The sequence below is a fragment of the Mus caroli genome, chromosome 15 (assembly GCF_900094665.2).
Source record: "Mus caroli chromosome 15, CAROLI_EIJ_v1.1, whole genome shotgun sequence".
NCBI classification, from domain to species: Eukaryota; Metazoa; Chordata; class Mammalia; order Rodentia; family Muridae; genus Mus; species Mus caroli.
Genome location: NC_034584.1, coordinates 83,182,433 through 83,197,699, shown reverse-complemented (window position 1 = coordinate 83,197,699; position 15,267 = coordinate 83,182,433). Strand labels below are relative to the sequence as shown.

General features: G+C 42.8%; 1 protein-coding gene across 14 annotated transcripts in view; it reads right to left on the bottom strand.

Moving 5' to 3' along the window:
* Positions 1-15,267, bottom strand: part of Ppp6r2 (protein phosphatase 6 regulatory subunit 2) — a 71,377-nt gene that overhangs the window by 34,624 nt on the left and 21,486 nt on the right. For 6 of the 14 annotated variants that reach the window (XM_029470004.1, XM_029470012.1, XM_029470010.1 and 3 more), the window contains 4 exons: positions 9,783-9,895; positions 9,214-9,349; positions 8,016-8,170; positions 5,538-5,620 (listed from right to left, as the gene is read on the bottom strand). The gene's annotated coding sequence lies outside the window, so the exon portion shown is untranslated. Of the gene's footprint in view, positions 1-5,537; positions 5,621-8,015; positions 8,171-9,213; positions 9,350-9,606; positions 9,896-15,267 lie in introns of all 14 variants that reach the window. The other 8 variants (XM_021182929.1, XM_029470013.1, XM_021182920.2 and 5 more) reach the window with 5 other exon arrangements.

Here is a 15,267-nt window from a genome sequence, read left to right as displayed (position 1 = left end):
AGTGTTGGGATTAAAGGCGTGCACCACCACGCCCAGCTTAGTATTTTTACTTTAAAAAATCTAAAAGACTGTGGCTAAAGAGATAGCTCAGTAGTTAAGAGTCCTGGTTCTTGATCCAAAGGATCTGAGGATCGGTTTCTAGTACCCAAACTATCACTCACAACAGTCCGTAATTCCAGTTCCAGGGGATATAATGCCATTTTCTGACCTGTGTGGCCACTGCACACATATGGTATACAGATATGAATACAGGCAAAAAAAATCCAATTATATATAGTAATTCTTTGAGATAGATTTTCACTGTGTGGCTCTAGCTGGCCTGGAACTCATTATGTAGACTAGAGTGACCTCAAACTCACAGAGGGACACCTGCCTCTTCCTCCCAAATGCTGAGAATAAAGATGCGTGCCACCACACCTGGTGCTAAAATAAACCCTAAATGAAAAAAAAAAAAAAAAACTAAGACTGGTTGCAGTTCTTTTTTCTTTTCTTTTCTTTTTTAATTTTACTTATTTTATTTATATGAGTACACTGTAGCTGTCTCAGACACACCAGAAGAGGGCATTGGATCCCATTACAGATGGTTGTGAGCCACCATACGGTTGCTGGGAGTTGAACTCAGGACCTCTGGAAGAGCAGTCTCAGTGCTCTTAACCGCTGAGCCATCTTTCCAGCCCAATTGGCTGCAGTTCTTAAATGTGTTTGTTTGTTTGTTTGTTTGTGAATCTGAGCTATCGGTGAAGCCCTGACACAGCAACCTCTGACACCAATATATATTCAGTTGACTGTCAATAAATGTACAAAATCAAATAAATGAAGAAAAGTATGTAAGTCTTTTTCAACATATTATGCCAGAAAACAAAATATACATAAAAAACCTTGAAGCTCAATACTTCCTTCACTCCAGACCCCAAATTAACATGATATACATTACAGGTTTAATCAAAAGTCTACAACTTTAAATTCTAGAGAACAGTGTTTGGAGGCTGGGAGTACAGCACAGTGGTAAAGCCGTATAAAGGGTTTTTAGGTTTGTTTCCCAGCACTACAGAGGCAGGAGGGAGACTACAAAGGAAAGGCCAGAGCAGGATGACTGAGTGACTAAAGGCACTTGTCACCACATAAGATAATGTGAGTTTAATCTCTGGACCTCATATGGTAAAAGGAGAGGGCCATTCCCATAAGTTGTCCTCTGACAGCCACATGCAAATCAAAACAAGCATTAGAGCGAGACAGAGAGAGAGAGAGAGAGACAGAGAGACAGAGAGACAGAGAGACAGAGAGACAGAGAGAGCAGTCAGACACTCATGGTGAGACTATCTCAAATCAATAACAAAAGATAATATGACAAAGTGCTTAAAAAAAAAAAAAAAAAAGCTTGGCAGTTCATAAACATACTAAACATTATTTATAGCCAAGCAGTGGTGAAGCACGCCTTTGATTCAAGCACTCGGGAGTCAGAGACAGAGAGATCTCTGTGAGTTCAAGGCCAGCCTGGTCTACAGATGGAGTTCCAGGACAGCCAAGACTGTTACTCAGAGATACCCTGTCTCCAAAAACAAACAAAATGGAGATTCTTCATTTTAAAAGACAGAAAGCTACAGATGCCAATTTGCACCTTTTATCCAAGAATTTGGGATGATAAGGCAGGATGACCATGCATTTGAAGCCATCCTTGGCAACACAGTAAGATCTTGTCTCAAAACGACACGCCAGTGGTAAGTTCATGACATGTTCACTATTGACTGCAGTGAAGCTCCACTGCATACCTACTACAGCTACCATCAAAAAGCCGCCCAGGAGCTGAGGAGGCTACTCAACAACTGACTCCTATCCACTTCCAGGAAGGGAGCACACTGTGGCACAGACACTTTGAAAAGAATCTGACAGCTAAAAAGTTATAAAAAGCTAAAAAGTTATAAAAAGCTATAAAGTTAGGCGTACTTTTACCATGTGATCAACCAGTTTTACTCTCAGGGCCAATGTAAGAAAAATTGAATTCTATGTTTATACAAACCTAAGAGAAGGTTGGCAGCCACCTGATGCACAGCAGTTACACAGAGGGAGCAGCTCAAATGCCTGTCAACAGGTGAGTTACCTCCCCATATAACAGACCCTTCCTCCCTGAGAAGAACAAGCACAGCACAGGGAGTGACAGGGCAAGAAGGCCGATAGCTCTGTTCATATGGAATTCACAAAGTGTAAAACAGACGCGAGGCAAGGAGAGCAGAGGCTGCTCAGGGCCAGGGATATGGCACAGACTAACACATGCGATGGAGGGAATGTGGGGTAACATAGAGGCTAGGATTAGAGTCAGGTCTTGAGTGAGGTCACAGTTTACCTGGTGCTGTGGTAAAGCACCATGACCCTACGTAACTCTGGAAGGAAGGGGTCTTTTTCAGATTACACTTCCACGTCACAGTCCACTAGGAGTCAGGGTGGGAACTGATGCAGAGGCCACAGAGAAACCCTGCTCACTGGCTCACTCTACCCTGGTTTACTCAGTTTGCTTTCTTATGTGCCCAGGCGCAGGCTCAGCTCCCTGTACAGAGCTCTGTACAGAGCATCTTACAATTCTCAATGCCACCGGTCTCTTCTTTCTTTTTCTCTCTTTGGTTGTTTGAGGCAGGGTTTCTCTGTGTAGCCTTGGCTGAAATCCTGAAACTTTTGTAGACCAGGCTGAACTTGAACTCACAGAGATCCACTTGCCTCTGCTTCCCAAGTGCTGAGACTAAAGGTGTGTACCACCACTGCCCAGATACTGGTCTCTTCTTTTTTTTTTTTTTGGTTTTTTCAAGACAGGGTTTCTCTGTAGCCCTGGCTGTCCTGGAACTCACTTTGTTCGAGACCAGGCTGGCCTCGAACTCAGAAATCCGTCTGCCTCCGCCTCCAAAGTGTTGGGATTAAAGGCGTGCACCACCACGCCCAGCTGGTCTCTTCTTAATCACCACTAATTTCTCAGCTCCAGCTAATCAGCATCGATTTATATCAAAACAAAGGTTTCATTCCAAAACAAAGTCTCTCCTTAATCACGGCCAATTCTTCAGCCCCAGCTGACCAGAACCATAGATTCTTAATCCAAAATATCACATAAGTGGCCTTGAGTCTCTGCTTCCCTCTGAAACGTCACAAGCCAGGCCTCGTCACCAGCAGACCTCTCAGCATTACCTTTTGAGTCCCTAGAGAACAGCCCACGGAGCACTGAGCACTCAACAGCCTTTCCAGCCTGTCTTAGGGTCCTATTGCTGTGACAAAACGCCATGACCAACAAGTGAGTTGGAGAGGAAAGGGCTTGTCTTACCGGTCCAGATCATAGTCCTCACTGGAGGAAGGGAGAACCTAGAGGAGGGAGCTAGCACAGAGGCCATGGGGGGGGGGGGGATGCTTACTGCATGGGGATGTTGCTTACTGCATGGGGATGTTGCTTACTGGCCTGTTTCCATGGCTTGCTCAGCCTGCTTTCTTTCTTTTTTTTTTTCTTTCTTGTAGCCCTGGCTGTCCTGGAACTCACTTTCATTGTAGACCAAGCTGGCCTCGAACTCAGAAAACCGCCTGCCTCTGCCTCCCTAGTGCTGGGATTAAAGGCGTGAGCCACCACGCCCGGCCTTCAGCCTGCTTTTTTATAGAACTCAGGACACCACCCACCATAAGCTGGGCCCTTCCCTATTGATTACTAGTTAAGAAAATCCCCTACAACTGGATCTCATAGAGGCATTTTCTCAGTTGAGGTTCCTTTCTCTCTGATGACTCTAACTTGTTTCAAGTTGATAAACAAAACCATCCAGTACACAACCCAAAGTTTAATTGCTATCATAAATCTCCCAAAAACACATGGTCAGGACTGTCACTGCAATACCCCATGGCCAGGTACAAATCCATCTTAGTTAGGATTTCTATTGCTGTGACAAAACACCATGATCATATGCAAACCAGAGTGAACAGGGTTTATCTCGATTATACTTCCACATCATACTCCATCACTGAAGGAAGGTAGGGCAAGAACTCAAGGACAGGAACTGAAGATGAAGCCTTTGCTGGAACACTTTAGTGGTGTCTTGCTCCTCATGGCTTGCTCAACCTGTTTTCTTATAGCACCCAGGACTACCAGCCCACAATGAGCTGGGCCCTCCCACATCAATCAAAAAAATGATTGGCCTACAGGCCAATCTGGTGGAAGCATTTTCTGAATTGAGGCTCCCTCTTCCCAAATGCCTCTAGCTTAGGTGACATAAAACTAACTATGGGCCTGAGCTCGGCAATGGTGCTGCATGCCTTTAATCCCAGTACTTGGGAGGCAGAGATAGGCAGATCTCTGAGTTCAAGGTCAGCCTGGTCTGTACAGTGAGTTTTAGGACAGCCAGGACTACAGGCAGGCAGGTTTCTGTTAGTCTGATACTAGCCTAATCCTCATGGCCAGTTCTAGCCCAAACAAGGCTACATACAGAGAGCTTGTCTCAGGAAGAGATAGAGATAAGGGAAAGAGACAAGACAACACAATCTGCATGACGTAAAAACAGCACAACAGTAACATCTGGCCCGCCAAGTTTAACTCAAGTAATCTATATTTTGTTTGGTTTTGGTCTTTTTTTTTTTTAAGATTGGTTTATCCAGTATAGCTAAAGTTGGCCTCAAACTCAAAATTCTTCTGCTTCAGCATCCACAAAAGTCTAGGATTTCAGATGCAAACTACCACACCCAATAGCAATTTATTACTCTATCAACTAAACATTCATTCTTTGGAAATAGCCATTCATGTGGCCAGAATTACTAAATAGGCAGTTCTCTTCCTGTTGCTATGGCATGTTATAGTTATGTTATATAGTTATACAGTTATAGCTATGTTATAGCTATGTCACAGTGGAAAGAGAACAGATAAAAGCCACACAACTGGGATTACACCTATTACTAAATCTCTTAATATCCATGACAATGGGAATACATAACTAAGAAAACAGCAATAAAACAAACAAAAGCAAAGGCCAAAATGAAACACCTCCCATAATCTTGTCAACAAAACTAGGAAAGAAGAAATGAAAACAAAACTAAAGAATCAGTAAGTAGAAAACATTAACTAAAATGACAGGAACCAGCACTAATAACATCAGTGAGCACACACGCGATAAACTTACCAAAGTAAAAGTCTCTTGGACTGGATATAAAAATTCCAACAATGTTTACTATAAACAATATACTTTAGCCAGGTGTCATGGCACACACTTTTGGTCCCAGCACTTGGGAGGCAGAGGAAGGCAGATCTATGTGAGTTCAAGCAGCCTGAACCTCAGAGTGAGTTCTACAACAGCCAGGGACACACAGAGAGACCTTGTTTCAAACAAACAAACAATATATACTTTAAAAACTGAGAGAGGCAGAAATAGGACAACTGAAACATACAGTGGGCAAATATAAACCAAAAGCTGAGATTCACTGTTAATATTTGATAAATAACTTTACAGCAAAAAAAAAAAAAAAAAAATAAGAGGCACTGTTTTATACAGGTAAGAAAGAAAAGATCCAAGCATGATAAACATACAAACCTTAAGGGATTCTGCAACCTCTATAATGCAGCAGTAAACAGAAATCCATACAAATAAAACTGCCTTGGCCCTGGACATTGATCCTAGGGAAACAAAAACTTAAATTCACACAAAATCCTTCACATAAATGTTGACAGCAGTTTAATTTGTAACAGTCAAAAGCTAGAATAGCATCAGATAGCATCAGAGCACACTGTTAATCTCAGGACTCAGGAGACAGAGACAAGCAGAGCTCTCTGAGCTTGACGCTAGCCTGGTGTACAGAGTGAGTTCTAGGACAGCCAGGGCCACATAGTGAGACCCTGTATCAAATAAAACAAACCCACAAAACAACAAAGTTAGACTCACATAATGAAGTTAATGTCCTTGTATGCTAACCAAAAAGGGGGGTGAGGAAGGCTGGGATCTACCTGGACAGCCTTCAAAATGCAGGCTATAGCACAACACGTAGTACCAACATAGTAAGGAAAATGGGGTAACAAAAAGGCCTATCTATGCTCACTTTGGTAATACACATACTAAGCTAGACTAACATGGCCCCATGCTAGGAAGATATAAAAATTCATGAATCTTTCCTTATTTTCTTGCCTAACATGCATATGCTATAGAAACAGTTAACAAGGAAATAACTAGTTTCATGTCATATGAAACTTTTATGTACAACTCCAAGCACCTATGTGTTAATAAGTTCATGTAAGTGAACTAAGTGTTTTATGATTGGGAAAACTTTGTTTTTGAGCCAGAGTGTCCTGTTTGCCAGAATACCTGCAAACCTGCTAGGCAGCTGAGAGCCACCTTGACCTCCTAGTCTTTCCACCTCTGCCTCCTGCTGCTGAATGGGGCTCAAGTCCAGGGCTTTCATTCACATCAGGCAAGCACTCTGCCAACTGAGTTATATTCCCAGCTCCACAAAGGAAATACTGGTGAGTGGAAAAAAAACTAAGTGTCTAGAAAATTATTACTGGGCAAAGTAGATCATTTCCAAAAGGTTGCATTCTATGATCCAATTAACAACTTGGTGGGTTTTGTGTTGCTTGTTTTATTTGTTTGAGATATAGCCTCACTATGGTGCCCAGACTGATCTTAAACCTCTTGGGCTCAAACAATCCTCCCACTTCAGCCTCTTGAAAGGTTAAGAGTACACTACCATGCCTAGCTCCAGTATAACATTTTAGATGATAAAATTTTAGAAGTGGCATAACCTTAATCACAGCATTTGGAAGGCAGAGGCAGGTGGCTCTCTGTGAGTTCAAGGTTCACCTGGTCTATATAGCAAGCAAGTTCCAGAAGAGCCAGAGCTGCTTAGAAAGACCCTACCTCAAAGAACGAGCAACAAGGACACGGTTCTAGAGACAGAAGCTGAGGAGACGGCTCAGGGGTTAAGAGAGCACGAGCTGTTCTCGCAGAGGACCTGGGTTTGAGTTCTAGCACCCACATGGTGGCTCACAACAGTCTGTAACTCTAGCTCTGGGGCATCTTATATCCTTGTCCTCTTCTGACATCTGAAGGCACCAGGAATACGAATAGTACAGACATATATGCAGGTAAAACACTCATATACAGAAAATAAATAAAACTTTTTTAAAACCTAGAAGTGGGAGGACGGTGTGGTGATTAATACTGTTAACTAAGAGGATAAGTGTGCAGCACACTTCTTAAGTCTATATGGACTTCAGTCTTACAAGGTTTTGGAAAGTGTAAGATTGATAATGCTCCATCTTCTCATTTTCACAGTGGGATCCCACTGTCCACGTGCCACCCTTGTATTGTAGCCTCTGGTGTTACTGAATCTCAGCTTCTATTTCCCATCTCTCAGTTCAACTTCTGAATAATTTTTCAAATACTTATTAAATTCACTAATTGTCTTAAATATGTTTAATCTGTTTAAATTCACCAGTGCCTTTAGTTGATAAGCCATCTTGTAGGCCCAATTGTTGAATATTTCTTTTTCAAACTTTATTGTTTTGTTTTGTTTTGTTTTAATAGAAGTAAGAGTCTAAGTATACAAGCTGGTCTTAAACTTATGGTGATCATCTTTTTTCTTTTTTCTTTTTTTTTTTTTTTGTTGGTGTTTTTGAGACAGGGTTTCTCTGTATAGCCCTGGCTGTCCTGGAACTCACTTTGTAGACCAGGCTGGCCTCGAACTCAGAAATCCTCCTGCCTCTGCCTCCCGAGTGCTGGGATTAAAGGCGTGAGCCACCACGCCCAGTTTATGGTGATAATCTTACCTCAGATTTTCAAATCCTGGGATTACAGGTGTCAAACACTATGCCTGGTCTCTACACCCTGTCTTCCATAGAGATGCTTAACTATCCATTGATGACTGGCTGGTTACTACTGAGAGCATCCTTGTCCATAAGGCAGCTTTGGACTTAGTACATCCACACAGCAGGATGGTCTTCCCGCTCTGACTACTGTCCTTGAGATTCCTTCCAGACTGTAAAGAACAAGATACGGCCAAACCTCCTACATGCTTACCCAGCAGTGAATGAATGAAAGGAGCCTCAAGTTCTGCTTCTTTATTTCCCAGGGTGACAGAATCGGAAGACAGAGGATAGGATTCAAACACAAGTGTCGCCCATATGATGCTACAGTTCCATGAAAGAGTCCAACAGAACACTCTGTGGTAGAGACTGTTGCCAAGAGAGAATTAGAATCTAAACTGCAACTGATCATCGACCCAGCCACAAATCTGCTCTTACTTTTTTGTATTTTAACTTTTTACAATTTATCAATTACAAGTATAGTGGTGGCCCATGCAGAGGCAGGTAACTGTGAATTCAAGGCCAGCATGGTCTATAGTGAGTTCCAGGACTGCCAGGGCTACATAGACAGAGTTTGCCTCAATTTAAAGAATAAACAAATAAGCTTTATCATTATTGTGCATGTGTAATGTTTGTCAGTACAGGCGTATATATGCCATGGCACATATCTAGAGACCAAAAACCAACTTTTGGGGGTCAATTCTCTCCCTCCAACTTGGATTCCAGGGATCCAACTGAGGTCATCCGGCTCCTGGAGTAAGAACTATTACCAATCAAACCATGCTGCCAGCCCTTTTCCTTTTCAGTTCCTATCAGTTGGGATAAAACATGCTCCTTAAATCTGTGGACCTGGGTCTTTGTTTTTGAAAAGTGGAACTTTTTTATCACAGTGACAGAAAAGGAAGCAATGCCCAGAGCATGCTTTGTTCTTCAGTACAGAGCAGAACAGAGCCGCCATAATGCTCAGTGTCCTCTCTTCTCTCTCACCCTTTGGGTTTTATCTTAATGTCTAATACAACAAAATGCTGGCAAGAAATTACATTAACCAGGTGTTGTGATGTTCAGCTGTAATCTCAGCATTCAGGACACAGAGGCAGGAGAATCTTAAATTTAAGAACAGTTTTAGCAGCTGGGGGTGGGGTTGGGGGTGGGGTTGGGGTGGTGTACACCTTTAATCCCAGCACTTGGGAGACAAGAGGCAGATATAGCTCGGTGAGTTCAAGGCCCATCTGATTTAAAGAGCTAGTTCCACAACAGGCAACACAGTGAAACCCTGTCTTAAGACCAAAAACAACAAACCAGTTTTGGTTACATAGTGAGATCCTATCATCTGACCTACAAATGTCTATCTATAAAATATATTTGAGTAACGTGTACAATAAACTATAATTTAATTGAAAAGATTACCTTACCTTCTATTGCAATACCTTGTTTAAATCTTGCATTCAGGCAAAATAAAAAGCATTTGGGTTTTTTCTTTTGTATATATGCAACTTTAAAAAAAAAAAAAAGGTGTTTTCATTCAGGGAATAGTTTTGGCTGGTTTACCTGAAAATAAAAGAAAAAGTATTTAATTTTCTTTTATAGAGTTAATCTTGCATCTTAATTTCTTTTCCTGATTCTGTGATAAAATGCAAGAGTAAGGAAGGGCTGGTTTAGCTCTCAGTTCCAGGCCCTTCAGAAGGGACTGGGGCAAGCAGTCAAAAGCCACCTGTACTCATCCCACCGTCTCCTCTCACTCTCCCTCACACAGTCTAAGGTCTGCCCACAGAATGGCGCCGCCCACAGTGGGCAAGTCTTCCCACCTCAGTCACTGCAATCAGAATAGTCTCCTGCAGACATGACCATTTCCCATGTGATTCTAGATCCTGGCAAGTAGCTGACAATGTTATCACACTAACGAAAATGTCAGACCAAAAAGAAAAAAAAAGAAATGAAGAGCCATTATTGTGGCTGTCATCTTGATGGGACTAGGAAGCACCTAGGAAGCTATAAAGCACCTCCGGGTGATCTGAAGGCATCCAAGAGATGATTGATCATGGTGGAAAGATCTGCCTTGGATGTATTGTTGATACCATCTAATACGCTGAGGGCCTGAAAAAAGAATAACAGAAAAAAAAAAAAAAGAGGCTAGCTAAGAGCTTTCTATCTGTTTCTTTGTCTTTTTCTCTCCTTCCCTCCTTCCCCTCATTCTTTTCTATCCTTCCTGGTTCCCATGACGTGAGCTGTTCTGCTCTGCCATGGTCTCCCCACTATGAAAGAGTAAGACTACTCAGCCTATGAAACAAAATAATCTTCTCTTAAGTTGTTTATATGGGTATTTTGTCACAGAAATGTAAAACCAACACACGAGTGGGGGCTGGAACTGTGGTCTGCTGTTATAAGCACTGGATTCTCTTCAGAGGATCTGGGTTTAATTCCTACACCCATTCTCCAGTTCTAGGGGATCAGATGCCGTCTTCTGGTCACCACAGTCATCCAACATGCACACATACAGACATACACATATAAGCAAAATACTCATTTAAATTAAAATGACTGGGGGGGGGGAGTAGGCACTGTCAAGACTAAACAATAGGGTTCTTTGTACTTTGAGGTTTGTTTTTTGTTTGTTTGTTTGTTTAAAGACAGTTTATGTAGCCCTGGCAGGCCTGAAGGGACTATGTAGACCAAGGTGGCCTTACAGAAAGTTCTCTCTCTGCCTCCCTGTGCTGAATTAAAGGCATGCCCCACCATATCCAGATTCACAGTGTAGGGTTTTATTGTTATTTTGTTTTGGTTTTTTTTTTTTTTTTTTTTTTTTAAAGATTTATTTATCATATGTAAGTACACTGTAGCTATCTTCAGACACCCCAGAAGAGGGCTTCAGACCTCATTACAGATGGTTGTGAGCCACCATATGGTTGCTGGGAATTGAACTCATGACCTTTAGATGAGCAGTCAGTGCTCTTAACCACTGAGCTATCTCTCCAGCCCCATTGTTTTGGTTTTAAGACAGGGTATCACAGTGAGGCCTTGGCTAGCCTGACATTCACTAAGTAGACCAGGCTGGCCTCATACTCAGAGATCTAACTGCCGTCCACATGCTGGGATTAAAAGTGTGTGCCACCACACCCAGCCACAATGAGGTTCTTAAGCCTCCAGAGCTCGTGTGATTGTTGGAGGTATTTGGAACAGCTTGGAGAAACACATTAGAAAGACTTTAGGATGCTATAAGTTGAGATTTCTATGTAATTCTGCTGGGATCTCAGAAGAACAGAATACTGACAGGGGTGTGGGAAAGAAAGAGCAGTTTTATATAGGAGCAACATCTATATTAGGAACTGGATTAGAGGCCACTTGTATTACATTGTGGGGGGAAAATTCGTCTATATTCTGTCAGTGAAGAGAGACTGTGTGGAGGCTGGGTTTATTTATTTGTTTATTTGTTTGTTTGTTTTTAATATGCATGGGTGTTTTGCCTGAATGTGTGCCTGGGGATTGGATGCCCTGGAACTAGAATTATAAATGGCTGTGAGCCACCAGGTAGGTGCTGTGAGTTTAATCTGGGACCTCTGGATAAGGAGCCAGAATTCCTAACCACTGAGCAATCCCTCTAGCTCCTTGAAGGCTTAAGTTAAAGGTGAACAACTAGCTTCTGGTGCAGGCCCGGGGTCTCCCAAGCCCTTTCATTCCTGTCTCTCCAGACTTCCTCTTTATACTACCACAGCCTCTCACCAGAGGCCCCTCCACCCAACTCATTTCCTGAGGACTCTGCCTCTTGGTTCAGATCCAGCTTTCCCTTCTGGCCTATCTCCACTCCTTTATGTCAGCCAGCAGTCCTCAAAAACTCTTTTTACCAGGGATTCCCAGTGACATGCTGGGCTGGTACAATGAAAGGCAATTTTCACTCTCCTTCCTGTCTGTCCCCACTGCTGATCTTTCAGGGGTGTGGTGTGTGTGGGGGGGTTAGTCTTAGTCCTGTAGCAGCCTACCTACAAGATCTCCCTCCTCCTGCCATCTCCACTCACTGGGGACTCTGCCTCTCGGTGCAGATCCCAGCCTCCCTAGCTCTTCCCTGTGGACTTATTGCTTCATTTTGCTTTGAATATTTTTTTGTCTTATTGTTCTTTTGCTTGATTATTTTTTATCTTTGTTTTGTAGAAGGAGTTGTATTTCTTGATTTTGTTTGTTTGTTTTTGTTTCTTCTTTGTTTCTTTGAAAAGAGACAGAAAAAAACAAAACCATTAAGTTGGATAAGTAGGATCAGAAAGGAACCTGAAGAGGGCAAAACCATGATCTCAAAAAAGTGATGAATTAGATAATTACCTAGCACAGGAAACTCACTGCATGCTGGCATTCAGGCTGAAGCATGGATATTAGTGGCTGCATCTAGAGAAGCTCACAGCATGAGTATGAGCAGACACACGGCAGAAGAAAGGCCTGAAAGCTTTCCACTTGCTCAGCAAAGCACCCCATGGAAAGTGGGGGCCTGGGGAAGCGTGGCTGCTGAAAAGGCAGAGGTGCTTAGAAAGAAGCCAAGTATTTGGCATCAGGACAATAGGAACCTACCGCTCCCACTTTAGTTGAGGCAGAAAGCTTTTATGTCTTTTGAAAGACAGCTCTAGTGAATCCGACTCATGCTCAGGCTCTTAGGAAAGTGTCTCCTCACATTCAGCCATCTAAGCACTCAGAGAACACTGCACCCATGGTCCAAGGGGTACCAGCTACTGACCAAGCTGGTGGCAGACTGGGCACTGCCCATATGATGCTCAGGGCTGGTAGTCTGAATGCTATTAAAAACAAAACAAAACAAAACAAAACAGGCCGAGCAAGCCAGAAGCAGCACCACTGCATAACCTCTATATCAGCAGCTCCTGCCGCCTACCAGGTTCTTGCCCTGTGTCCAGTGATGAACTATAAGGCAGAAGTGTAAACAAAATAAAACCTTTCCTCCCCATATTGCGTTTGGTCACAGTGTTCTATCATAGCTATAGAAACTCTAAGGCATAAAATTACTGAGGCTTCCATTCTCGTTTCAAAGAAAAGTCTGGAAGGCCAGGCAATGTGTAGTAGGGTCTGGATCCCCAAAGAAAGGCCGTGCAGAGAGTGATGCTTAACTCTGTAAAGGTAAGGCCAAGATTCAATGGAGACTCCAGGAACCAAATGTGCTGTCTCATATAGGTATTCCCAGCACTGGCAAGACTGAGGCAGGAGGATTACAATGAGTTCGAGGCCAGCCTGGTCTACAAAGTGAGCTCCAGGACAGCCAGGGCTACACAGAGAAACCCTGTCTCGAAAAAACCAAAAAAAAAAAAAAAAAAANTGGTCTACAAAGTGAGCTCCAGGACAGCCAGGGCTACACAGAGAAACCCTGTCTCGAAAAAACCAAAAAAAAAAAAAAAAAAAAAAAAAAAAACTACCAGACCTCTTAGAGATAGATTTGCATTATACTATCAACATAAGACTTTTGGGAGTCAAAAGTGGAATATTACAGTTTAAGGAGATGTGTTTGCCTAGCAAGTTGATAAAGGATAGACCTGTAGTGGTCAGGGTTAGTAAGACACACTCTGGTTGTGTCTGAGTGTGTTTTTAGAGAACATTAATGAAGTGTATTAAGACCTACACTGGAATAGGCAGCACCGATTCTTACACTGGGAGTACAAATGGAATAAAAGGAGAAAATGAAGCCAGGCAGTGGTGGCGCACACCTTTAATTCCAGCACTTGGGAGGCAGAGGCAGGTGGATCTCTGCATCTCTGGCCAGCCTGGTCTATGGAGTGAGTTCCAGGACAGCCAGGGCTACACAGAGAAATTATGTCTGGGAAAAAAAAAACAGAGGCGGGGGTGGGGGGAGAAAGAAGCAAGCGAGTATAGCCCCCCCCACCCCCCATTTCCTTAGCAGCAGAATGGAACCACTTTTTCCCCGTTTCCTTAGCAGCACAATGGAACCACTTTTTGTTCACCATACCTGACATGATAGATCAAAGCCTCGGAAACTGACTGTGAGCCAGAGTCATCTTTCCACCCTTGTTTTGTTCTGCTCAGCTGGTCACATTATCTGGTGACATTATCTGGTCACACTGACATAAAACTGACACACTACCTTTAGTTAGTATCCAAATCACCAGAACATTTCATAATTATGGAACTAAAAAATTCATGCTACTTATTCTACAAAAATTTAGTATTGCCTTGGCGGTGCTGGTATACACCTTTGATCTCAGTACTCAGGAGGCAGAGGCAGGCAGATCTCTCTAAGTTCAAGGCCAGCCTGGTCTTCAGAAAGACTTCCAGGACAGCCAAGGCTACACAGTGAGACCCTGTCTGGAAAAAAAAAAAAAAACAATTTAGTATTAATATGAATCCATTCTATTTGACTAACTGGGTCAGTGGCTAGAACGGCACCCCAAACAATCCACAGACAATGGGTGCTGTGAGCGTGATTACAGTATCACGTGAGCGTGATTACAGTATCACGTACTCAGGGGACTGGGGAAAAAGGATCTCTGGAGGCCAAGAGTTAAAGGCCAGCCTGGGCAACACTAGAAGACTTGTTTTGTTTCTTTTGCATCTGGAGATACCCGTATTAAATGAACTAAGTCAGTCTAAGAGAGACAATGTTGCATGTTTTCTTTTCCTTGTAGCTCCTGAACATAGAAACATACATAGAAACAAGATTGTCTGGAGGGACAGAGGGGAGTGAGGAAATTTCGAAAAGAAAATTGCAGCAGAGGATAGAGAGAATGTGCTCAAAGAATATTAATAGACTTGCATGAAAGTGGCTTTTGGTAACCATGTACAATTTAAAAAAATAAAAAGAACCTGCGGGCATGAGAAAGACTGCAAGGAAGTTTCCAGTTTCATAACAGTGCTGGAACTCCATTAACAAATGCATATCCCCAGTGTGGTGGTTGAATGAGAACATATACTTGCATGTAAGCACCGGCTGGTGAACTACTCGGGAGCAGTAGGAGGAGCCCTTTCTGGAGTAGGTGTGTTACTGGAGGTGGACTTTGAGGTTCTTTTCTTTTCTTTTCTTTTCTTTTCTTTTCTTTTCTCTTCTTTTCTTTTCTTTTCTTTCATCTGTTCATTCATTAGAGGTTTCTTTCTTTTCTTTCTTTTGTTCCTTCATTTGTTTGTTTGTTCTTTGTTTTTGGGTTTTGGGGTTTTTTTCCAAGACAGGGTCTCACTATAGAGCTCTGGCTGTTCTAGAACTCAGTGTGTAGACAAAGCTGGCCTCAACCTTACAGAGATCTGCCTGTTTCTGCCTCCCAAGTGCTGGGATTAAGGGCCTGCAACACTACATCCAGCTTTGGACTTTGCGGTTTCAATATCCCATGCCAGGCCCAGTGTCCCTGTCTCTCTGCTGCCTGCAGATCAGAATGTAAAGTTCTCAGCTACTTCTCTAGCACCATGCCTGACTGTTCTCAGCTACTTCTCTAGCACCATGCCTGACTGTTCTCAGCTACTTCTCTAGCACCATG